At 38.6% G+C, this 24,675-nt stretch overlaps 1 protein-coding gene across 1 annotated transcript in view; it reads left to right on the top strand.

Moving 5' to 3' along the window:
• THSD7B (thrombospondin type 1 domain containing 7B) overlaps positions 1-24,675 on the top strand; it is a 989,572-nt gene that overhangs the window by 312,831 nt on the left and 652,066 nt on the right. The gene's annotated exons all lie outside the window — the stretch shown is intronic.

Genomic DNA, 24,675 nt, shown 5'->3' with positions numbered 1-24,675 from the left:
TTCTAAATCCAGCTGAACATTGGAAGTTCTCGGTTCACATACTGTTGAAGCCTAGCTTGGAGAATTTTGAGCACTACTTTGCTAGCATGTGAAATAAGTGCAATTTTGAAGTAGTTTGAGCATTCTTTTGCACTGCCTTTCTTTGGGATTGGAATGAAAACAGACCTTTTCCAGTCCTGTAGCCACTGCTGAGTTTTCCAAATGTGCTGGCATATTGAGTGCATCACTTTAACAGCATCATCTTTTAGGATTTGAAATAGCTCAGCTGAAATTCTATCATGTCCACTAGCTTTGTTCATAGTGATGCTTCCTAAGACCAACTTGACTTCTCACTCCATTTGACCCGGGGGCCTAGAAATTACAATTTTGTTTTTTCCCCTCTTCTCTTCAAGAGAGGAAGAGAAGATAAACATCTTCTCTTCAAGTCTTAAGAAGATAAATATGGATGTACCTGGCTAAAGTACTTCTGCACTAGCAAGTTGTATCTTAAGATTGCTTTTTCCTGCATGCTCACGTGTTTCCAATGTGAGAAGGCAGGATAAATAGTGTAATTTGTACCAGCTGCATTCTTACAGTATGGTAAAGGGTATTTAGAGGACATTAAAAATAACTTTAAGAATGTTAAGGAAGATGTTTTGAATCAGGGCTAATACGTAAAGCAGAATCTACTCTAGTCATATCACCTATGGAAAGGATAATCCCAACTGTTATTTATGTGTGAAGATTTTCATCTTATTTAATGCTTCAGAAAATTGTTTTGTTGGCCACTTTCTTCGGAAAATCACTCAAAACTTTTTTCTTAACTTTGTATAATTTTAACAGAAAACAGAACTTTTACCCTTAGTTTTTCATATTATTTTGCATTTGGGACTCAAAATGGTGATAGAGTTATTGCTCAGTTTGGAATTTAAGGGCTGTGTGACTTTAAAATTGTCCTTTCTCAAGAATGTTTCGTGAGTTTTGAAGGTCTAAAAGTGGGCCGTGATTGGAATATTTGACATTTTCTCTGTGAGATTTATTTGAGCATCTTGTTAAGACGTCCCCATTCAAAATCACTACATGGAAAGGGGTTGAAAGCCAGTCAAGTTCAAGCACACCTGATGGGAAGGAATTATTCCTCCGTTCTGGGCAGCAGTACTTGGCTGCCCCCTTGTGGACAGTTCCCACTGGTTATAAGCCTGGCCCCTTTCCTTGGAAAAGAGCCCCTAGAGCGTTTGGCCATTAACAGGCATTATTGCTGGGTCCATTTCCACAGTGTCTTAGTCATAAACTAAATGGGGCAGCTGGGTTATGTTCGACTTGTGTTCAGTTTGTTGAGGAAGTTGGATTAAAAAAAAATTAGAGTGTAGTTGACTTACAGTCTTGGGTTAGTTTCTGTTGGGTATTGCAAAGTACACTGTTCGTTGTGTTGTGCCCTGCAAAGTAATTGTTACTCGTGTGCATACATTCATTCTTTTTCAGATTCTTTTCTCATATAGGTTAATACAGACGATTGAGTGAGTTCCCTGTGCTGCATGGGAGGTCCTTATTGGTTGTCTATTTTATATTTTTGATTTGCGTTTCTATGGGGAAGAGATGACTAATCTTTAGAGCCTGTGGATGGGCAGAGTCCTGTGCTGACGGTCCTGCAGAAGAGGGTTGAGGGCAGGGTTTCGCTCCACAACCCCAGGTGTGTACCTTTTACAATTGTGCTCTGCCTAACAGGCTGCCCTGTAGAGATGGCTATCTGCTCAACTGGGAAGTCCACAAAATCCAGTTTGTTTTTGTGTAGGATACAAGGGTGAGGTTAAGTTACCTGCCTGAAGCCACATAGCTAGGAAGTGGAAGAACTGCAGCTCAAATCCAGGCTGCTGGATTGCCAAGTTCAGGTTGTGTTTAAAGGAAGGAGGAGGAGGAAGGTAACGTGGACCTTAATGAAGTAGCACTGAAATATGTGGGAGGGTAGCCCTGATTGAAAGTTAATAAAGATGGAGTAGAGTTGAGGCATGTGCTTTGGCCAGTCAGAAGTTGAACTTAGAATGCTGAGTACACATCAGTGGTACTTCGATTCATCTTCTTTAAAAAATACCCATTTTAAATATGTGGAACATAGGAGTGGAGTTCAGGCTCTTGGCTCAAGGTCCTGGATCTCCCTTATTACTGCTGGGATCCTACACAGTTCATGTGGCTTCTTTGTAGAATGGACAAGTCACCCATCTCCCAGGATTTTTTTCAGGGTTAAATGATGCATTGATGGTCGGGGGTTTTCACTTGGGGCACTTTTGCTCCTAGGGTACATTTGGCAGAGTCTGGAGACACTTTTGATGGTCACAACTGGGGATGGAGGGGTACCAGTGCCATTTAATGTGGAGAGGCCAAGAATGCTTCTAACCACCCTGTAATGCACAGAACAACCCTCCACAACAAAGAATCAGCTGACCAAGTGTCAAATGACAAACTTAAGATCAACAAATGTGTAAGTCAAAAGCCTGGTAACAGATAACAGCTCCCATGTGGACCTGTTGTTCTTTCAGGGCTTGCTGTGTGCCAGGCATTGTGTCAAGGAGCTTTACGTACATCATCTCAGTTCTCTCCAGCCTATAGGTTAAAATGGTTGAAGACAGAGGCCAAAAATGCTGCCCAAGGTCACAGAGTGCTGAATGGTAAAATTAAGATGTGGTCTAAAGTCTGCATACCTACGAAGCATTTCCTACAAACCTGTTTCTTCCTGGTTTAAAGTAGTTATTGTCCTTGGCTCTTCACGTTAGATAGTTAAAAGAATAAATTAACGTAAGCATTTACGGTGAGTTTGTCAAGATGTCCCACCCACTACACTGCGTTTCTGGCCACCCATGCGTGGGTCATCAGGAAAGGCCCTGATGTTCTCGTTGTAGTTACCTGCTGCTTCCTACTCCCTAGTCAGGACAGGCCTCCGAACCAAAGAGTGTTCCATCTGTAGTCAGCCCTTAGTCGAGCTAAAAGTTTGGCCACACCATGAGTGATGCCCTGCCTCCACTGTTTGTTGTGGTTGTCACAAGAAAGAAGCATGTCAAAGAGGAGTTGTAATAGTTCACTCCCAAAGGGACTGTTCAGCGATGACTCCAAAGGCTGGCCAGTGCTTAAACTGTGTTCCAATGGAAAAGCAGACAAGACCTTTGGGGTCACCGTCACCCCCAGACAGTATATAAAAGCTAATTTTGATACTTCCCCTCCCCTAGATGAACAACAAAGACATAGCATGATCTCTTTGTAGGACCTAGTGGATCCCTTGCCTAGCATATCCCAGGGTTTATGTGGTCCAGTTGGAAAAAGTAAATGACAGCGTTACATGCTGAGACTACATCTGTCTTGAACAGAGTAAGGAAAAAAAAAAAAAAGAAAACTCAAATAAATCTTAATGTAGATTAGGAAGTGTGGACTTCAATTACTTCCAAGTGGTATAAGCTTTTGATAATGTGTTTCAGCAGGGTAGGAATTATGAGGTGCTCAGACTAATTCTCTGAAATCACAAGAGGGATAAAGAGTTCTAATAGCATGTTACAGTAAGCTAGTGCCCAGGGAGTCGAATTTTATGGTTCACATTAAATTTCCTCACATCGAGACCATGAATTAAGTATTGATTTTTGGAGAACGCAGATTTAACAGAGTATAGTTCACTCTAAAATGACAATGAATGTAAATTAATCATTTTGTGCATGATTCAGTATTTCAGCAGTTTCTGTGTGGTCTCTGTATGGAGAGAGAGCAAAAGTTTCTTATGTGTTGGATATTAGTACGCTGATGTTTGTATTCATAAGCATAATATTTTAACTAAGGGAGATAGTTGCCCATTTGTGTAGAAGAAAGAGAAGCAGAAAAAGATTTCTCGAGGTCCTTGGTGGTGGGATGAGCTTGGAGATGCTGAAAAGCAGTTCTGTCTGTAATTGAGTCTATGCATATTGGGAGGAGTATTGAGATGTACTAATGAAATATACTCAGAGGTTTACAGAATCAGTAGAAAACATATATATGGCATTGTGTGTATATGTATGTATGTATTTACACATACACATATGCTCAATAGAATGGGAAAGACTAGAGATCTCATCAAGAAAATTAGAGATACCAAGGGAAAATTTCATACAAAGATGAGCACAATAAAGGACAGAAATGGTATGGACCTAAGAGAAGCAGAAAATATTAAGAAGAGGTGGCAAGAATACACAGAAATACTATGCAAAAAAGATCTTCATGACCCAGAGAACCACAATGGTGTGATCACTTACCTAGAGCCAGACATCCTGGAATGTGAAGTCAAGTGGGTCTTAGGAAGCATCACTACAAACAAAGCTAGTGGAGGTGATGGAATTCCAGTTGAGCTATTTCAAATCCTGAAAGATGATGCTGTGAAAGTGCCACAGTCAATATGTCAGCAAATCTGGAAAACTCAGCAGTGGCCACAGGACTGGAAAAGGTCAGTTTTCATTCTAACCCCAAAGAAAGGCAATTGCAAAGAATGTTCAAACTACCACACAACTGCGCTCATCTCACACGCTAGCAAAGTAATGCTCAAAATTCTCCAAGCCAGGCTTCAACAGTATGTGAACCATGAAGTTCCAGATGTGCAAGTTGGATTTAGAAAAGGAAAAGGAACCAGAGATCAAGTTGCCAATATCTGTTGGATCATCAAAAAAGCAAAAGAGTTCCAGAAAAGCATCTACAATGCTTTATTGAATACACCAAAGCCTTTTACTCTGTGGATCACAACAAACTGTGGAAAATTCTTCAAGAGATAGGAATACCAGACCACCTGACCTGCCTCCTGAGAAATCTGTATGCAGGTCAGGAAGGAACAGTTAGAATCGGACATGGAACAACAGATTGGTTCCAAATTGGGAAAGGAGTACATCAAGGCTGTATATTGTCGTCGTGCTTATTTAAATTATATGCAGAGCACATCATGCAAAATGCCGGGATGGATGAAGCAAAAGCTGGAATCAAGATTGCCGGGAGAAATATCAGTAACCTCAGATATGCAGATGACACCACCCTTATGGCAGAAAGCAAAGAAGAACTAAAGAGCTTCTTGATGAAAGTTAAAGGGGAGAGTGAAAAAGTTGGCTTAAAACTCAGAAAACTAAGATCATGGCATCTGGTCTCATCACTTCATGGCAAATAGATGGAGAAACAGTGGAAACAGTGAGAGACTTTATTTTTTTGGGCTCCAAAATCACTGCAGATGGTGACTGCAGCCATGAAATTAAAAGACACTTGCTCCTTGGAAGAAAAACTATGACCAACCTAGATAGCGTATTAAAAAGCAGAGACATTACTTTGCTGACAAAGGTCCCTCTAGGCAAAGCTATGGTTTTTCCAGTAGTCATGTATGGATGTGAGAGTTGGACTGTGAAGAAAGATGAGTGCCGAAAAATTGATGCTTTTGAACTATGGTGTTGGAGAAGACTCTTGAGAGTCCCTTGGACTACAAGGAGATCCAACCAGTCCATCCTAAAGGCGATTAGTCTTGGGTGTTCATTGGAAGGCCTTATGTTGAAGCTGAAACTCCAATACTTTGGCCACCTGATACGAAGAGCTGACCCATTAGAAAAGACCCTGATGCTGGGAAAGATTGAAGGCGGGAGGAGAAGGGGATGACAGAGGATGAGATGGTTGGGTGGCATCACCAACATGATGGAAATGAGTTTGAGTAGGTTCCAGGAGTTGGTGATGGACAAAGGAACGTGGCGTGCTGCAGTCAATGGGGTCATAGAGTCGGACACAACTGAGCGACTGAACGGAACTGATAAGCTCATAATATGTGCTATGTCTATGGTTATATTGCAATTAAGTATGGTTATTTATATACTACATAGTATATATAATGAAATATGTAAACTATAGTTTGCATAAGAAATGTTGTTGTTTAATCACTCAGTCATGTCTGACTCTTTGTGACCAATGGACTGTAACCTGCCAAACTCCTCTGTCCATGAGATTTCAAAGCAAGAATACTGGAGTGGGTTGCTATTTCCTTCTCCAGGGAATCTTCTGGACCCAGGGACTGAACTTGCATCTCTTACATTTACAGGCAGGTTCTTTACCACTGAGCCAAGCTGAGAAGCCCATGCATAAGAAATAGAATTGTCTAAAACATATAATTTATATATATAATATTAATTTCATGTGTACTATATATTTAATATAATGCTAATATAATTACATAAAATATGTATAAACCAGTCCTGTTTGTTGTGTGTTATTGTAGAATATCAGATTCATGTAATGGTCCCTGCATGGCATACAGTCAATAAGCTGCGTTCTAAACTTGGAATCAGTGATTACATTGTTGCAATTCACCAATATGTTGCCCACAAAGGACACCTTGTCATATCCTGAAGTAAAGCCCAACATGTGGCAGTTGGCTGTTTAGTCACTAAGTCCTGTCCATTTCGTCACAACCCCATGGACTCTTTGCACAATTCTCCTTCTAGGCTCCTCTGTTCTTGGGATTTCCTAGGCCAGAATATTGGGGTGGGCTGCCATTTCCTTCTCCATAGGATCTTCCTGACCCAGGGACTGAACCTGCATCTCCTGCATTGCAGGCAGATTCTTTACTAACTGAACCCCAGTGAGGCCCAAAACCCAGCACAGCACAAACTATGTCTGAAATGATACAGAAAATCTAAACCTTGATGTGTACTACATTTTGAATCCTTTTATTGAGCTGTAAATTAATGATGTGTTCAGTGACTATTCTGAATTGTCTCATGCCTTTCTGCCGTTAAGCCTTGTCACATTCCATGTGCTTTGATCTTGTTTTAGGTCTCTGAAAGTGCTCAGCTATTGCCTAACAACTGCTATTTCTAGCTGTGTGCTTTATGTCATCTCCTTCTTTGTGGACAGGTGGCAGATTTTTTACTTCTTCTGGTGCATTCTTTGCTATGTGGTTTTGGGTGTTTGTATCCTAGGAGGAATGTATGTGCTAGTCTTTGGATTGGAAGTTGCTATTTAACCTTAACTTAAGATATGGACTCTGAAATTAAAATTATAAAAATGTTTTTCTTTCATGTTATCTCAACTTATTAAGGTTATAAAATATGATCAAGTACCTCAGCTAACAAGAGAAAAGTATCACATATGCAAAATATTTTCTCTGTGTCTGCCTCTAGGGAAAGAGTGAAGTAGGCAAAGGTACTTGTGAGTGGTACACACTAGGGATACATTCTTAGAAATTCACCATGTACATTAAAAGCTTTTACATGCATTGGAGAAGTCCTACAAAGAAGAAAACCTTAAATTTGGTTTAACTCTGCATTGTCCCCAAATTTATTTAATAACAGAGCCCTTCTTTAAATTTTTATCTCAGAGGATGTCTTTGTTCCTCTGAAAATATTTTAGGAATTTCTGAATGATGACATGTCATCTCTGATGAAAATCTGCTAACACAGGAAAGATGGGGAGATAGAACAGTATTTCTTTGTCCCCAGGAATGGTTAAAATCCAGCAGACTTTTTTCCTTGATCATTTGGGTATTAGGTCTGCAAGTGATTATTAGTTGTTGTTCAGTCGCTAAGTCATCACTGACTCTTTGTGACCCCATGGACTGTAGCACACCAGGCTCTTCTGTACTCTGCTATCTCCTGGAATTTGCTCAGATTCATGTTTATTGAGTTGGTGATGCTATCTAACCATCTCATCCTCTGTTATCCGCTTCAACTCTTGGCTTTAATCTTCCCCCAGCATAGGGGTCTTTTCCAATGAGTCTGCTCTTTGCATCAGGTGGCCAAAGTAGTGGAGCTTCAACTTCAGCATCAGTCCTTCCCTTCAGGGTTGCTTTCCTTTAGGACTGACTGGTTTGATTTCCTTGCTGTCCAGGGGACTCTCGAGAGTCTCCTCCAGCACCATGATTCAAAAGCATCAACTCTTTGGTGCTCAGCCTTCTTAATGGTCCAATTTGCCCCTCCATACACGACTACTGGAGAAACCATAGCTTTGACTATATGGACCTTTGTTGGCAAAGGGATGTCTCTTTTGATATGCTATCTAGGTTTATCATAGCTTTCCTTCCTTTCCTTTCACTTTCCTAATAATAATAATAATCTTTATAATAATAACAATTTTCATTATGTGAATGCAAACTATCCCCATATCTCAAATGATATTACTTCAGTTCACTTTTACTGTAAATTAATTCCCACAAAGCACTCTGGGAAATTCCCATCATGCATGAGTGGGTGGGTTGAGGGGCTAAAAGGAGTTGACCCAGGCTTCAGGCCACTCTCCTGTGCTCACCTAGCTAGAAAAGAATCATGAGGATGGATTTTCTCAGTGTGCTATCTAGCAAAGGGCTTGAATGTCCCATAGGACTCTCAGCTTTATGGGTGGTTGGGGCTATATTTAATTGTTACTCCTCTGATTCCCTTTAACTGTTATATGTGGTGGTGATACTTGGTACCCATCTCAGGTAAGAACTTTGGGTGCACCACTGTGTAGACTGAATAGATCATGAACCCAGGTAGGTCTTCTTCATCTCATGCCAATCCATGGCCACTTATAAGAATGTCTGATGCACTCTCGCTCTTGAAGACTTAGGCTGCCAGTTCTGCCAATGGCAACCTTCACCTTGATGAGATGCTTCCTTGAGGTTCCACTCCTTTCAAGGAGGACAAGGTCTGTTCCAGATTTTCTTGTTTAATATTTAGGCAGCCAAGTATTCAAGTTCTTTGTATTGATTTTACTTGAGCTCAGAAATGAATCAGCTTTATCTGATCTTGGGTGATTATTTTCATTTTGCTCCTTAATCTCATTCTGCCTAGAATTAAGCACTGGCCTTAGAATGAGTGGCTCAGATGGTAAAGAATCTGCCTGCAGTGTGGAAAATCTGGGTTCATTTCCTGGGTTTGGAAGATTCCCTCAAGAGGGGAATGGCTATCCACTCCAGTATTCTTGTCTGGAGAATTCCAGGAACAGAGGAGCCTGGCAAGCTACAGTCTATGGGGTCGCAAAGAGTCAGACATAACTGAGTGACTTTCAGTTTAGAACGAGTAATGGCAAGGAGTATGAGGTTCCTCTATTTGGATTCCACCAGGGACCAGGCCTGATGGGCATCACCCTTTATCTCTCTACCCTCCTGCTTCTGCCTTACTGACTGGATGCATTCTTATGGCATTACATTTCTAGTTTTTGCAAGATTTCCTTAGAATAAATGAGTGAAACACCCCCAGAAAATTTAGGTATGCAAAAAATACACTTTTTTCATTCATCTTTAGATTAGCTTGATTATTTTGAGCCCTCTTACCACCAGAGTCCCTCCCCTTTCCTCTGGGACGTCTACCTATTCCTCAACCATCAGTTCACACTGGCCATCACTTAGATGGCCCTTATTCTTGATAGGCTAGCTGCCAACTCTCTCTAGAACTTCTATGTCATGGCTGGCTCTCTGTGTCACTTTTCCACTGTGCTGGATCTCTCAGAGGTTCCCATTGGCCCTGGCCTTATCTGCCTGGACATCCACAGCTGCCATTTTCTTTCTGGGGAAGGAAGATACAAGGTCTCTATGTCTCTCTCTCTCTCACTAACATCAACATCTCTATTATTATCAATTTTGTTCTAGGTAGCAGAAACATAAGGGATAAACTTTTATTTTTGAGCCAGGAGGCATGTGCTAGGGAAAGGAGACCCATTCCTCAGGAACATCCAACAGAATCTTAATGAACTAGACTTCTGTCTACACAGAAGTCAGAGGCTTATTGTGCTATGTTTGCTTTGAAAAATATCTTCAGATCACCATCTAACAAATCTCTGTGCTTCTGTAAACAAAATATACCTTTCAACCATGATTCTTCCATCTGTCAACCCCATAGAAATGTGGGTACTGGGTCTTTGACCTAAACACCCTTCCATATAATGGTGCCACTCAAATCCTCCTAAGATGTGAGCATGAAGGTATTTCCACAGAATGCTTGTGGTTCCACTGGAAACCTGTATCATGGCAGTTTTCTCAGCTTTACCTCTGTCTGGGGCTTCCTCCTCAGGCTGAGCGGTGTCCCAAGTTAACAGTTTTAAATCAAGTCTTCCAGACTCTTCTTAGGTGTTTTCCTGGGTGTCTGAGAATGTTATCATGTCAACAAACTGAAAAGACCATATTTGCTCTCTTTTTTCTCTTTCTGTCGAGTTTCCTGAAAATATCTAGGGAACTTAGGGCATCTAGGAGTTCTTTCTAAATTAGCCTACTTTTCAAGGCTGCTTTGGGGATTGAGTAACATGATTGTTATAAAATGTCAGCCACAGTGTCTGCTACTGTGTCAGTGCTATTACTGCAGCAAGCCTGTGACCACCATGATAATTCTACCCCCTGTCAATTTTTAGGGTTGTGAGTCATAGACTGGGATGATAAGATCTGATATATAATTCTTATTTATTTGAATCCTCTAAGAGAAAAAGGATAATAGCATCTTTTTCAGTAATGTGCCTGAAGCAATTAGGATATTCTGATCAGAGCTATGACTAAGATCAACAGTATTTCTGTAGACATGTATTTGATTTAACTAACAATCATGAGAAGATTGGACACTCCATCCCTGATTGCATGGGCTTCATGGAGCCTGGCAATAAGGAGTCCAAAGAGTTGCAGCAAAGAGTAATGGGTATTACAGGTGGGGTTTTGTAAAACCAATGTTTAAGAATCCCATTGGGAATTATGTTGGATGTTTATTCTTTGAAGCACAAGCTAAGGAAACACAGCAGCCTCCCTGGAGACTCACTGGTAAAGAATCTGCCTGCAGTGCAAGAGATGTGGGATCAGTCCCTGGGTTAGAAAGATCCCCTGGAGAAGGAAATGGCAGTTCACTCTAGTATTCTTGCCTGGGAAGTCTGATGGACAGAGGAACTTGGGGGCTACAGTCTATGGGGTCGCAAAAGAGTCAGACATGACTTAGTGACTAAACAGTGACAAATCCAATGGAATATTACTCAGACATAAAAAGGATTTATGTTTTCTTAAAGCCTACACGTATAATGCCAACATTGCTCCCTTTTCCATGAGCCTCTAATAGACAACAATAGGCAAGGCATTCCTCGTGAAGCTCAACACATATTGATTATTCACTGTGGAACTTGGTTCTTATTTTCTGGGTGGAGGCACAGCCTACAAATTTCAACATCCCAAGCACTTGCTCCTCTTTGCTTTCTTTGTGGTATAAAACAAACACATCTCTGTTCCTCTTGAAGTGTCATCACTGCCTAGTGATCAATAAGGAAAGGGAGAAAGTCCTTTAGAATACTGGACCGAGTTCAGCTTTACTGCATGCCTGGCCTACACTTCATTGCCTTTCTCAGTGAACTGATGCAAAAAAGCTGAATAAATGATTTGTGTGTGTGTGTGTGTGTCTTCAGGGAATTGAGAGGGCTTAGCTGAAGTGTTTGTTCCAAGTAAAGTCAAAGTTGAGTGGAGCATATATATGGGATGAGAACATCCCATCAATATCCCTTGACAGGTATCAAAGCCCCAGGAGTTCTGGGGCCGTCAGGGAGCTGGGCCATTGAGCTGGGACTCTGGCAAGGCTGAGGGGTATAGGCAGGAGAGGAAGAGCAGGACCCCGAGCCCCTCCCACCAGCTACCCTCAGAATAGACCTCCTCCTAAATATATTTTACCTAAGGGGCATTGCACTGCTTCATTTGCTCAAGAGATATGGCTTCTAAAAATAGGTAAACTGCAATTACAGTGGGAAATATTTGGAGTCGATAAAACTGAAGGGTACAATGTCAGAACAACTGAGCCATTTACCCTGAGAAAGCTCTTTGACCTCAGGCTTTGATGACCTCATCTAGCAAACAGAACAACTGAGCCATTTACCCTGAGAAAGCTCTTTGACCTCAGGCTTTGATGACCTCATCTAGCAAAGCACACCAATCTCAGTAATAATATGGGAAAGATAGTAAATGTTTCAAAAATGACAGCTGTTACTATTGATGCTATATTTATTCTAAGGACACATCATTTCTTGTTGGTGCCTGTGACTTTCTTTGTGTGCGGAACCTCTGAGCCTTGGTGGATGTACCCAAAGAGTAACTTTGTTCATGTTCTCATGCACACAGAGGCAGGAAATATCCCATTTCACATAATCAACTGTGAAGGGCCTCTGGGAAGCTGTGTGTTCCTAGCTGGCGATCTAGGAGATTAACTTCCCTAAGCATTCACAGTTAGTTTGTTGCTTATATAAAGTGCGTTTTTATGGAATTTCCATTTGTTTGTCCTGTTTTTCCTCCCTTTCCACCTTGGATGACAGACCGTTGATGGAGACCTTTTCTCCCCTTGCAGCTGTAGAGTGTTATCACAGAAACCAGTGTGATATACTGTAAAGATCACTGGATTGGGCTTCTGGAAGGCCACCATCCATTCCATTTCTGCTCCAAATGACTGTGTGACCTTGAGCAAGTCATGGAATTTGTTTGGACTTCACTCCTTGCTTCAAAAACTGGGCTATAAGATTTCCTTTCCATTCCCACAATCTTGGTTGTTTGCAGGCTGTAGATGTGAGTGATCTGAAAAGACCCACTTTATGTCAGATGCAATGAAGTATATGAGGTTTGGGATGCTCTTTTAGGCTTCAGAATTTTTAGAAACCAGAAATATTGATAAACATTTTTTAAAAGGTAGTTTTCTGTCTGTGGTGTTTGCATGAACTGATTAGCCATTCAGATAGATTTCTAATCTGCTCTACTGTCAAGCTTCTTTTAATGGATGTTCTGGCTACTGGCAACTAATAATTTATAATCATAAATGATAAGTGACAGAGGCATGTGTCCATGATGATGAAATGGACTTAGAACGTGCTGTTAGATGTCAAATAGAACACAATCATGCAAAAAAAACTTGAGATGTCAGCAGCAATGTATATGCTTACTGGAAGTGTAAATATGCAGTTTAGATACTCTGTGGTGGTCTGGAATTTGAAATCATGAAAAATATTCAAAAGTGTATCTTTATAATTATGAAAATAATGTTTAGTATCTCTCAACTGTTGCTGTTAAATTTTTCTAAAATATTTTTCAAGGTCCCAAATATGTATTTTGAAAATAGTTTTAGTATTAATGAAGGTTTTTTGATTGCTATGAAAACACAATGGAATTTTTTTAAGTGCTACTTTATGCTTTTTCAGTTCAGTCACTCAGTCTTGTCTGACTGTTTGTGACTGCGGCACATCAGGCCTCCCTGTCCATCACCAACTCCCAGAATTTGCTCAAACTCATCTCCATTGAGTCAGTGATACCATCCAACCATTTCATCCTCTGTTGTCCCCTCTCCTCCCGCCTTCAATCATTCCCAGTATCAGGGTCTTTTTCAGTGAGTCAGTTTTTTTCATCAGGTGGCCAAAATGTTGGAATTTCAGCTTCAGCATCAGTCCTTCCAGTGAATATTCAGGACTGATTTTCTTTAGGATGAATTGATTGGATCCCCTTGCAGTCCAAGGGCCTCTCAAGAGTCTTCTCCAACACCACAGTTCAAAAGCATCAATTTTTCAGCACTCAGCTTTCTTTAGAGTCTAATTCTCACATCCATACATGACTACTGGAAAAACCATAGCTTTCACTAGAGGGACCTTTGTCAGCAAAGTAATGTCTCTGCTTTTTAATATGCTGTCTAAGTTGGTCATGGCTTTTCTTCCAAGAAGGAAGTGTCTTTTAATTTCATGGCTGCAGTCACCATCTGCAGTGATTTTGGAGCCCAAGAAAATAAAGTCTGTCACTGTTTCCATTTTTTCCCCATTTATCTGCCATGAAGTGATGGGAGCGGATGCCATAATCTTCATTTTCTGAATGTTGAGCTTTAAGCCAACTTTTTCAGTCTCCTCTTTCACTTTCATCAAGAGGCTCTTTAGTTCTTCTTCACTTTCTGCCATAAGGGTGGTGTCATCTGCATATCTGAGGTTATTGATATTTCTCCCGGCACTCTTGATTATGCTTTTTGATGTGATGGTAAATGGGAATGTCTCCCTGATTTCTCTTTCTGATCCTTTATTGTTAGTGTATAGGAATGCAAGATATTTTTGTGCATTAACTTTGTATCCTGCAACTTTACCACATTCATTGATGAGTTCTAGTAGTTTTCTGGTGGCATCTTCAGGGTTTTCCGTGTACAGTATTATGTCACGTGCAAGTGGTTATAGTTTTTCTTTTATAGTTTGGATACTTTTTATTTCTTTTTCTTCTTTGATTGTCATGACTAGGACTTCCAAAACTATGTTGAATAATAGTGGCCAGAGTGGACATCCTATCTTATTCCTGATCTGACAGGAAATGCTTTCAGTTTTTCACAATTAAAAATGATGTTTGTTATGGATTTATCATACATGTCCTTTATTACAATGAGGTAGGTTCCTTCTTTGCCTACTTTCTGGAGAGTTTTTATCAAAAATGGGAGTTGAATTGTGTCAGAAGCTTTTTCTACATCTATTGAGATGATCATATTTTCTTTTTAATTGAATTTTTCTGTCTCTTTTTATTTATCTTTTTATTCGAGGGTAATTGCTTTACAATATTGTCTTGGTTTCTGCCATACATAAACATGAATCACATGTATACATATGTCCCCTCCCTGCTAAAACCCCTCCCAATCTTCCTCCCCATTCTACCCCATCCTACCCTGAGGTTGTCACAGAGCACAGGTTTGAGCTCCCTCACTCAGCAAATTCCCACATACTATCTGTTTTACATATGGTAATGTGTATGTTTCCATGCTATTCTCTCAATTCATCCTACTGTCTCCTTCCCCGACTGTGTTCACAAGTCTCTTCTCTATATCTGTGTCTCTGTTGTTGCCCTGCAAATAGATTCATCAGTACTGTCATTCTAGATTCCATATGCATGTGTTAGTATGTAATATTTGTCTCTTTCTGACTTAACTCTGTGTAATAGGCTCTAGGTTCATACACCTCATTAGGACTGACTCAAATGTGTTCTTTTTAAGAGCTGAGTAATATTCCATTGTGTATACGTACCACACTTTCTGTATTCATTTATCTGTCAGTGGACATTTTTCAATGGATCATATGGTTTTTATTCTTCAATTTGTTGATGTGGAGTATCACATTGATTGATTTGTGGATATTTTAGACTCTTTGTATCCCTTGAATGAATCTCACTTGATCATGGTGTATGATCCTTTTAATGTGTGTTAGATTCACTATTTTGTTTAGAAATTTTGCATCTATGTTCATCAGTGACATTGGCCTATAATTTTCTTTTTTTGTGGTATATCTTTGTATGGTTTTATTATCAGGGTATTGGTGGCCCTGTATAATGAGCGTGGGAGTGTTTCTTTCTTTACAATTTTTTGGAAGAGTTTCAGAAGGGCAGGTGTTAACTCTTCTCTAAATACTTCATAAATTCTCCTGTGAAGTCAGCTGATCTTAGACTTTTGCTTTTTGGAAGATTTTTAATCACAATTTCAATTTCAGTACTTGTGATTGCTACAATTTCAATTTCAGTACTTGTGATTTCTCTGTTCATATCTTCTATTTCCTCATGGTTCAGCCTTGGAAGGTTGTACCTTTGTATGAATTTGTCCATTTCTTTTAGGTTGTCCAATTTATGGTGCATAGTTGCTTGTAGTGGTGTTTTATGATCCTTGATATTTCTGTTATGTCTGTTGTAACTTCTCCTTTTTCCTTTCTAATTTTATTGACTTGAGTCCTCTTCCTGTTTTTCTTGATGAGTCTGGCTAAAGGTTTTGTTCATATTCTCAAGGAACCAGTTTTTAGTTTCATTGATCTTTGCTGTTCTTTTCTTTGTCTCTATTTCTTTTATTTCTGCTCTAATCTTTATGGTTTATTTCCTTCTACTAACTTTGGATTTTGTTGGTTCTTCTTTCTCTAGTTGTTTTAGGTGTAAGGCTGGGTTGTTTATTTGAGATTTTTCTTGTTTCTTGAGGTAAAATTGTATTGCTATAAATTTCCCTCTTAGAATTGCTTTTCCTGTGTCAGTTGTTTTTGGATCATTGTATTTTCATTGTCATTTGTCTCTAGGTATTTTTTTATATTCTCTTTGATTTCTCCAGTGATCCATTGGTCATTTAGGAACATGTTTAACCTCTGTGTCATTGTGTTTTTACCACAGAGACATGGATAAAGAACATGTGTTTCACATATACAGTGGAATATTGTTAAGCCATAAAAAAGAGTGAAATAATGCCATTTTCAGCAATGTGGATAAACCTAGAGATTGTTATGCTGAGTGAATTAAGTGAGAGAAAGACAAGTATCATACGATATTGCTTATATGTGGAATCTAAAAGAAGGGTACAAATGAACGTATCTTTTGTACAAAAAGGAAACAGAGTTACATATGTAGAATACAAATTTATGGTTACCAGGTGTTAAGATGGGGAAGAATAAATTGGAAGATTGGGATTGACATATACACACTGCTATATATAAAACAGATAGCTAATAAGGATCTACTGCATAGCACAGGGCACTCTACTCAATACTCTGTAATGGCCTATATAGGAAAAGAGTGGGTTATGTATTTGTATAGCTGATTCACTTTTCTGTATATCTGAAACTAATGTGCTCTGCTACATGGTAAGTCGCTTCAGCTGTGTCCGACTCTTTGCAACCCTCTGAACTGTGAGCCCACCAGGCTCCTCTGTCCATGGTGCCCTCCTCCAGGGATCTTCCCTACCCAGGGGTCGAACTCAGGTCTCTTATGTCTCCTGCATTGGCAGGCAGGTTCTTTACTACTAGCACCACCTGGGAAGCCCACTTGAAACTAACACAACATTGTAAATCAACTATAATGAAAAAATATCTAATAAAATCCATAAAATAAATGAAATGCATTATGGTTTAAATTCCTTCCCATTAATTTTTTTTTTTCCTGTCTCTCCATTTTCTGTGTTGTGTGCCTGTTGCTATCAGAGGCATAACTCACAAATGGATATAGCTAATGAGCAGGTTTGCTCTGAAAGGTTAGAAAGTGTTGGGTGACTTTATACATCTCCTGCTAGTGGAAATTATTAATTGTCATAATATATTTTGAAATGCAGACTCAGGAACTGTCATCTGTTCTGACTTTCATCAGTGTACCTGGCTTCAGTGGTCCCTTTCAACTTCTGGGCTTCTGCTTTCGATTTAATAGACTCTGGGAAGCCAAATTAAGATTGTTAAAGCTGTGTACAAGCTAAGTGTAGACAACCCTGAGGGTCCTGATGTCCTTTCATAAGCATGTAGGCATTATATTTAGTGCACAGTTATTATGAGATATATTTAATGTCTCATTCATTTTTATATTCCCAGAGTCTAATACACTACTTGTCAAATAGCAGATAATGAATAATGGTTGTTTCGGTGAATAAATGCTCACTGGCCACTTTTTCTCATCCCTTGGGTTCTTTGATGTATTTTAGAAAGTGTGATTTCCTAGATAATTGTCCACTTTGTAATGGAGATATTACTTTAATTTCTCCATGATCAATGTGAAAGCTTTTTGAGATGTGAAAGTTATGACAGAAATTCCAAGCAATTTCTTGTAGATGAGACATCTTACAAGTGGATCAATGCTGTTTTATGTCACATTGTGTAATGCTCAGGTTTCTGAGTGCTTTGGTACAGTAATTATCCACCAATAATTTGTTTAGAACAGTAAAGCTCAGCCGTGTCATCCATGTCATTCCTCAGTGTTCTTGGTCGAGTTAAATATAAAGCGATGTCGGGATAATAAAAGCTGTGGTTGAAAGAAAGTGAATAATAAAACAAACATCTCTTCCTATTGTGTGAATGGTATTAAATCAAGGTTGCTACTTCAAACAGTGGCAAGAACAGTGTGAACACTCCTGGGAATATGTTTATTCCCTGTTCTCTGGAGTGCTTTTTTTCCCCCCTTGGTGCCAGGCTTCTTAATACCACATCTAAAATTCAAGCATCCAGTGGGCTGCCTTAACTGTGATGATTTAGATTGGGTGATGCATTCATCAAAACTAATCCACTTAAGGATAACTTAATTAAGAGAATACAATTTGCCAGCACTTTTCTACTTTTAGAGGAATATTACATTAGAACATTCACAGATTTGCACTTTCTGCAAAAATCCAGACACAGAAAGAGGAATCCTAGTGTTTTAACAGTGAATGTAACTTGAGATTTCATTGATGCTACCCTGTGTCCAAAAAATTTACTTCTATACCAAAATGTTAGCATGTTAATTAAAACTGATGTGACTTGAAATACTTCACAGTTTATTGCAGAGTAGCTGTATTTATCTCATAGAAAGGGTAATGAGTCGCAGGTGGATGGTGATTTTACATAATCTTAGTGTAGGTAAACAAGCAGAAAATTACTATTCCTATTACACCATTGAAATGTTTTCAAGTTTTAGTTTAAAACTTATATATGCAATTATGTATGTAATTAAAGTTTTAAGCCTTTAATTGTTCTCAATTTTTTTTTGGTTTCAAATTTTTATTTTATATTGGCGTAGAGTTGATTTGCAATGTTGTGTCACTTTCTGCTGTATAACAAGGTGATTCAGTTTCAATTCAGTTCAGTCGCTCAGTCGTGTCCGACTCTTTGTGACCCCATGGACTGCAGCAGGTCAGGCTTCCCTTTCAATCACCAGCTCCCAGAGCTTACTCAAACTCATGTCCATCAAGTTGGTGATGCCATCCAGCCATCTCATTCTCTGTCATCCCCTTCTCCTCCTGCCTTCAATCTTCCCCAGCATTAGGGTCTTTTCAAATGAGTCAATTCTTCACATTGGGTGGCCAAGGTATTGGAGTTTCAGCTTCAGCATCAGTCCTTCCAAGGAATATCCCTCCAAGGAATATTCAGGATTGGTTTCCTTTAGGATGGACTTGTTGGATCTCCTTGCAGTCCAAGGGACTCTCAGGAGCCTTCTTCAACACCACAGTTCAAAAGCATCAAATATTCAGTGCTCAACTTTCTTTATAGTCCAACTCTCAAATCCATACATGACTACTGGAAAAACCATAGCTTTGACTAGATGTACTTTTGATGGCAAAGTAATGTCCCTGCTTTTTAATACGCTGTCTAGATTGGTCTAGTTTTTCTTCCAAGGAGCAAGGATCTTTCAATTTCATGGCTGCAGTCACCATCTGCAGTGATTTTGGAGCTCCCCAAAATAAAGTCGGTCACTGTTTCTGTTGTTTCCCCATCTATTTGCCATGAAGTGATGGGCCCAGATGCCATGATCTTAGCTTTCTGAATGTTCAGTTTTAAGCCAACACTTTCACTCTCCTCTTTTACTTTTTTCAAGAGGCTCTTCAGCTTTTTTCTTTTTTCACTTTCTGCCATAAGGGTGGTATCATCTGCATATCTGCATATATATGTATTTTTTTCAAATTATTTTCCCATATAGTTTATTACATAGTATTGAATAGCATTCTATATGCTTGGCAGTGGGTCCTTGTTGATTATCTCTTTTACAGATAGTTGTGAGTATATGTTAATTCCAACCTCCTAATTTATCCTTTCTTCTACCTTCCTTTCCCCTTTGGTAACCATAAATTTGTTCTCTAATTCTGTGAGTCTGTTTCTGCTTTGCAAATAAGTTCATTTGTATCATTTTTAGATTCTACATATAACTGACGTGTTTGTCTTTGTCTGACTTCACTTAGTATGATAATCTCTAAGTCCATTCATTTTGCTACAAATGGTATTATTTCATCATTTTCTATGGCTAAGTAATATTCCATTGTATATATGTACCACATCTTGTTTATCCCTTCATCTGTTGATGGACATTTAGGTTTTTTTCCATGTCTTGGCTATTGTAAATAGTGCTGCAATGAACTCTGGGGTGCATATATATATTTGAAGTATGGATTTCTATATATATATGCCCAGGAATGGGATTTCTGGATCATATGGTAGCTCTATCTTTAGTTTTTTAAGGAACCTCCAAACTCAAAATGGATTAAAGACCTAATTATATGACCAGATGCTATAAAATTCTGGAAAACATAGTCAGAACAGTCTTTGGCATAAATCAGAGCAGTATCTTCTAGGGTCCATCTCCTAGAATAATGAAAATTTTGTTTTATTTGTGTTACTTGAAGCTTATTTCCAATTAAGAAATATAAAATGATTATTGTTTGCACATAGGTTTCTTATTTTTTTCTTTAGATTATTTATCTCAGATGTATATTCTGAATATAACCATATGTTTTATATATGTTAAATTTAAAAGTGATACTCTTTTTCTTCATGCAACTGCTCAAATTTTAATCAGCTCTTCTATTTATGCACTTGGACAAGGGATTTAAGATTTGTCATACTACAGGTCACATTTTACTTCAATATGCATGTTTTTTGAAATGACAAAATCCCTCAGGGCTGTGTGATTTTCACTAGTGTGGGTGTTTTAACTTCATAGCCAAACACAACTGAATAAATCGTGGGACACATTTTTCTCTCCATGTCTGAAAAATGCAAATTGTTATAGGTCAGTTGCTGAGAGGTCTTGTCATATCTCAGATGTCTTGTTTACAATTTGTTTTTCATTTTTTCCAAGCATAGCCAATTCATGTTACATTTACTTGTTATTCAGATTTCTTTCAGTTGTCTACAAAGTTCGCTTTAACATGTGGAAAAACTATTCTCCCTCGACCATGCCTTCCTAAATGCACTGACTAAAGTTTATAAATATGCATGTGTCTTAGTATGCAAAAACTGCTGGGTCCTAAATTCCCAGGGTCAAGAGGGGGAAATCCTGCGCCCCCACCACCTTGATGACTTGTTCTACTGACACCCAAAGGAATATTAACAGATCGGAGAGATTGTAGCTAAGTGAAGAAATGGATTTGCCTTGTGATTTTAGGATCACACATACCAATGCACACCGTGGAAAAGGGTCTTTTCAAATGTAGGGCAGGAGCCCAAGCTTGGGGTCACACATATCTGGAGTTTCATTCTAGTCTGTCACACGCTAGTTGTGTAACTTGGGTGTGCATTGTAACTTCTGTGAGCTCCATTTCCCTCCACTGATAAAATGAGCAAAGTAGCCCCACTTCATGGGATTGTTATGAGGAACGGAAGGAAGGCACTTGTCAAGTCACCAGTGATGTAAGATAAACCAACTGGCTCACTGTTTAAAAAAAAAAAGCCTTCATTTGCCTTGATTTGTAGTGTGGTGTAAATACTCCCACCATGGCTGATTTTAAATCATGAATGACTTAATGACCACCTGGCAAAATTCCTGAATATTTAACAAGAAACCAAGCACAGCACAGCACCACTAGCCTTTAACAAATGGTAGCAGTTATTTATTTTTATTTATTTGTTTTTAATTGGAGGATAATTGTTAATAATTATATTTTGTCTTCCATTGATCTAGAAAAAAGTTTGGCTGTTTGGTAAGATTCTATATAGATGGAAAAATGAAAGCTAAGGGAAGAATAGTAATTTATACAGTTTAAAATATCAATGATTTCAAGTAATAAAAAGCTACCTTAACAGTTTTGAAATGGGCAAAAACTTAGAAGAAAACAGAATGTTAATAATAAGAAAATGTGTTAATCAAATATTTTAAATTTAAGAATAAGGATCACTTTGTAAGAGGTTCTAGATTGATTAAATTTACTGTGAGCTTTTCAAGATTGGTTAGAAGAGGCTCTACTATTTTGGTCTTACATTCCTATTTTAAATTTAAGAATAAGGATCACTTTGTAAGAGGTTCTCGATTGATTAAATTTACTGTGAGCTTTTCAAGATTGGTCAGAAGAGGCTCTACTATTTTGGTCTTACATGCTTTAATATACAGGAATAAATTCTAAGTATAAAGTTGTGCATACTTGACACCTAAACAAATAGAAACTGACAGCCTATATTTTAAAACCCAGTGTTTTTGCAAAAAAAGCTTTGTTTTCATTTTAACTAATAACGGTTTTAGATCATTCAAAACAGATTTTATTTTTTTAATTGAAGTGTAGTTGATTTACAATGTTGTGTAATTTTGGGTTTTCAGCAAAATGATTTAGTTATGTACATGTTATATACATTATATATAGTTATTATATATACCTATATATATGGACTTCCCAGGTGGTGCCGGGGTAAAGAATCTGGCTACCAATGCAGGAGACACAAGAGACCTGGGTTTGATCCCTGGGTCAGGAAGATCCCCTGGAGTAGGGAATGGCAACCCACTCCAGTATTCTTGCTGGGAAATCCCATGAATAGAGGAGCCTGGTGGGCTAGAGTGCACAGGGTCACAAAGAGTCGGACATGACTGAGTGACTGAATACATACTGCAGTATGTATATGTATAAACTGAACATGTGTATATATAAACTGAATAGTCAGTTATATATATATATAAACTGTCATATAGTCAGTTATACATATAAACAGTTTTATATATGTTCATACACACTATATATATATGTGTATATATTTATGCTTTTTCAGATATTTTCCCCTTGTTGGTTATTATAAAATATTGAGTATAGTGCCCTGTGATATATAATAGGTCCTTATTGGTTGTCTATTTTATATATACTAGTATGTATATTTTGGGCTTTCCTGGTGGCTCAGGCAGTGAAGAACTTGCCTGTATATGTTAATCCCAAACTCCTGGATAGATCAAAAATTAAAATCTAATTTTAATTGATTAAAATTATTAAATAATTTAAAATGATTAAAATCTAAATATTTAAAAAGTTTCCTACAACCACATATTTTTTGAAATAGTAACCATGGATTTGGGTTTTGTATTTTGTTTTTTAATAATAGTATTTTTGTTTTTTTAATAATAGTAAATATTTGCATGCATGGTCTGGGATGCTGGACAGGGAGTGGCATATTGAACCTGAATCTGCTCCAGAACATCTAGACACCTGGAGCCTACAAATAACTACCATGTCACAGTAAACATCTCAGTGTACAGAATACTAAACTATGGGTGATTCAGGAGGAAATAATCAGAATTAAAGATGATTGATTCAAATGGCCTGTGCTGAACGCTGCACTTTCCATGCGCACTGGCTGTGCCTGAGGAGACAGTGCTGGGACAGCTCACCCGGGAAGGAGTGGTGTGGGAAACCTAAGGGCATTTTGGTGACCGTAGGCTGACTTCATTCAGTAAAACTCTGTCTGTTTCAACAAGAAATGGAGCACCACACTCGAGTGTGGGGGCACCAAAAGAAGATGAGAGTACATTTTATTCTCTCTCACAAAGTGACAGAAATCATCAGCAGTGAAATTATCAACATGGTGTTGCCTAGAATAGCAGGTCTGCACACCCAGGGCTCAGGGAAAGAACTGGGGGACTGGGTACATTACAACCTCAAAAGTATAGCCCTGCCACAGTGAGAGATCCTCATTGCAGCAAATGCAAATACCTGTTTCTCTGGGGAGGCACATGTCTCTTCCTAAATGCATGTTACTATACACATTTATTGCTCCTAGAAATGTACTGGATGTGCTTGAAAAATACATTCCAGGGACTAATTAAGTGACATGTTGGAGTTTGATCAGATTTGAGGAAAGAGAGAAAGACTTCACCTTCTTTCTCTTGCTTGTGGAAATTAAATGATTTCTCGGGGTGTGAATTGCCTTTATGCTGATTCCAAATCTAGTAAAGGGGCAAACATAACATGGTTAAGTGATAAACTTCTTTTTTCAGGCTCTTATTAAATATTTAAGTAAAGAGAAAAGGAGGAAACTTTTTTTTTCATTGACACAAAATGTGATTACTTGCTGTCTTTGTGGAAAGATCGATGATCAGCCTAATGGATGAGGCCAGCTAGTGTGTTTATAGTTAGGATGCAAAAAGAAAAGCAAGAAACATCAATGGGTAGCTCTTTTATCTGTCCATTTCTTGAAACTTTCTCATAAAACTAATTAATTAAAAGATTTGGCATATTCCAAGCTAATGTTGGAAGTTATTGTTGTTTAGTTGCTAGGCCATGTCTGATTCTGCGACCTCATAGATTGTAGCCTGCCAGACTTCTCTGTCCTTGGAATTTTCCAGGCCAGAATACTGGAGTGGGTTGCCAGACTTCCTCTTCCAGAGGATCTTCTTGACCCAGAGATCAAACCCACACCTCCTATGTCTCCTGCATTGGAGAATTCTTTACCACTGAGCCTCCAGGAATGCCTTTTGAAGCTTTACCCAGCCAATATATTTCAGGGATTGTAGGGGCAGAATTTCCACAGACTTCAGTGATGCTGCTTTTATTAACTTCACTTTTACCCCGGTATCAGATTTTTCTTTTTCATTCTGTATGTAAAAACCAAAACTGAGGACAGTATTTAGAAAGCAAATATATATTTAGGATGCTTGTGCAAGTTATTTTTTTAAATGTCTTTTTCTTCTGAGCTTATACTTAGGTTGTGAGCTGAAGAATTGGAAACATGAAAAATCCTAGTTTATTAAAATCCTGGATTTGGGGCTTTTCTTTTACATGAAACTCTGCCTAACTTGAAAGTATTAATATTGAGTTAGATATATAGGCTTTGAGACATAATAATCATAATGATACCAATCATTTAATACATGTGTGGTTTTACTTGGCATCACATTTTACCACTGATCCTCAGAAAAACTCTACAAGTCAGCACTTTAATTATCTTGTCCTGTAAGTGGGAAACTAAGACTTAGAAAGTTGAGGTAATTCATCCAACTTGACGTTGCTGTCGGAGATGGATTGGAGATTTCAAGAAGGGCCAACTGATGTAGAATCCACGTTCTTAACCACC

Source organism: Cervus elaphus, chromosome 33, assembly GCF_910594005.1.
Source record: "Cervus elaphus chromosome 33, mCerEla1.1, whole genome shotgun sequence".
Taxonomy (NCBI): domain Eukaryota; kingdom Metazoa; phylum Chordata; class Mammalia; order Artiodactyla; family Cervidae; genus Cervus; species Cervus elaphus.
Note: the sequence above shows the minus strand (reverse complement) of the source record. Positions and strands in the feature narration are given on the sequence as shown.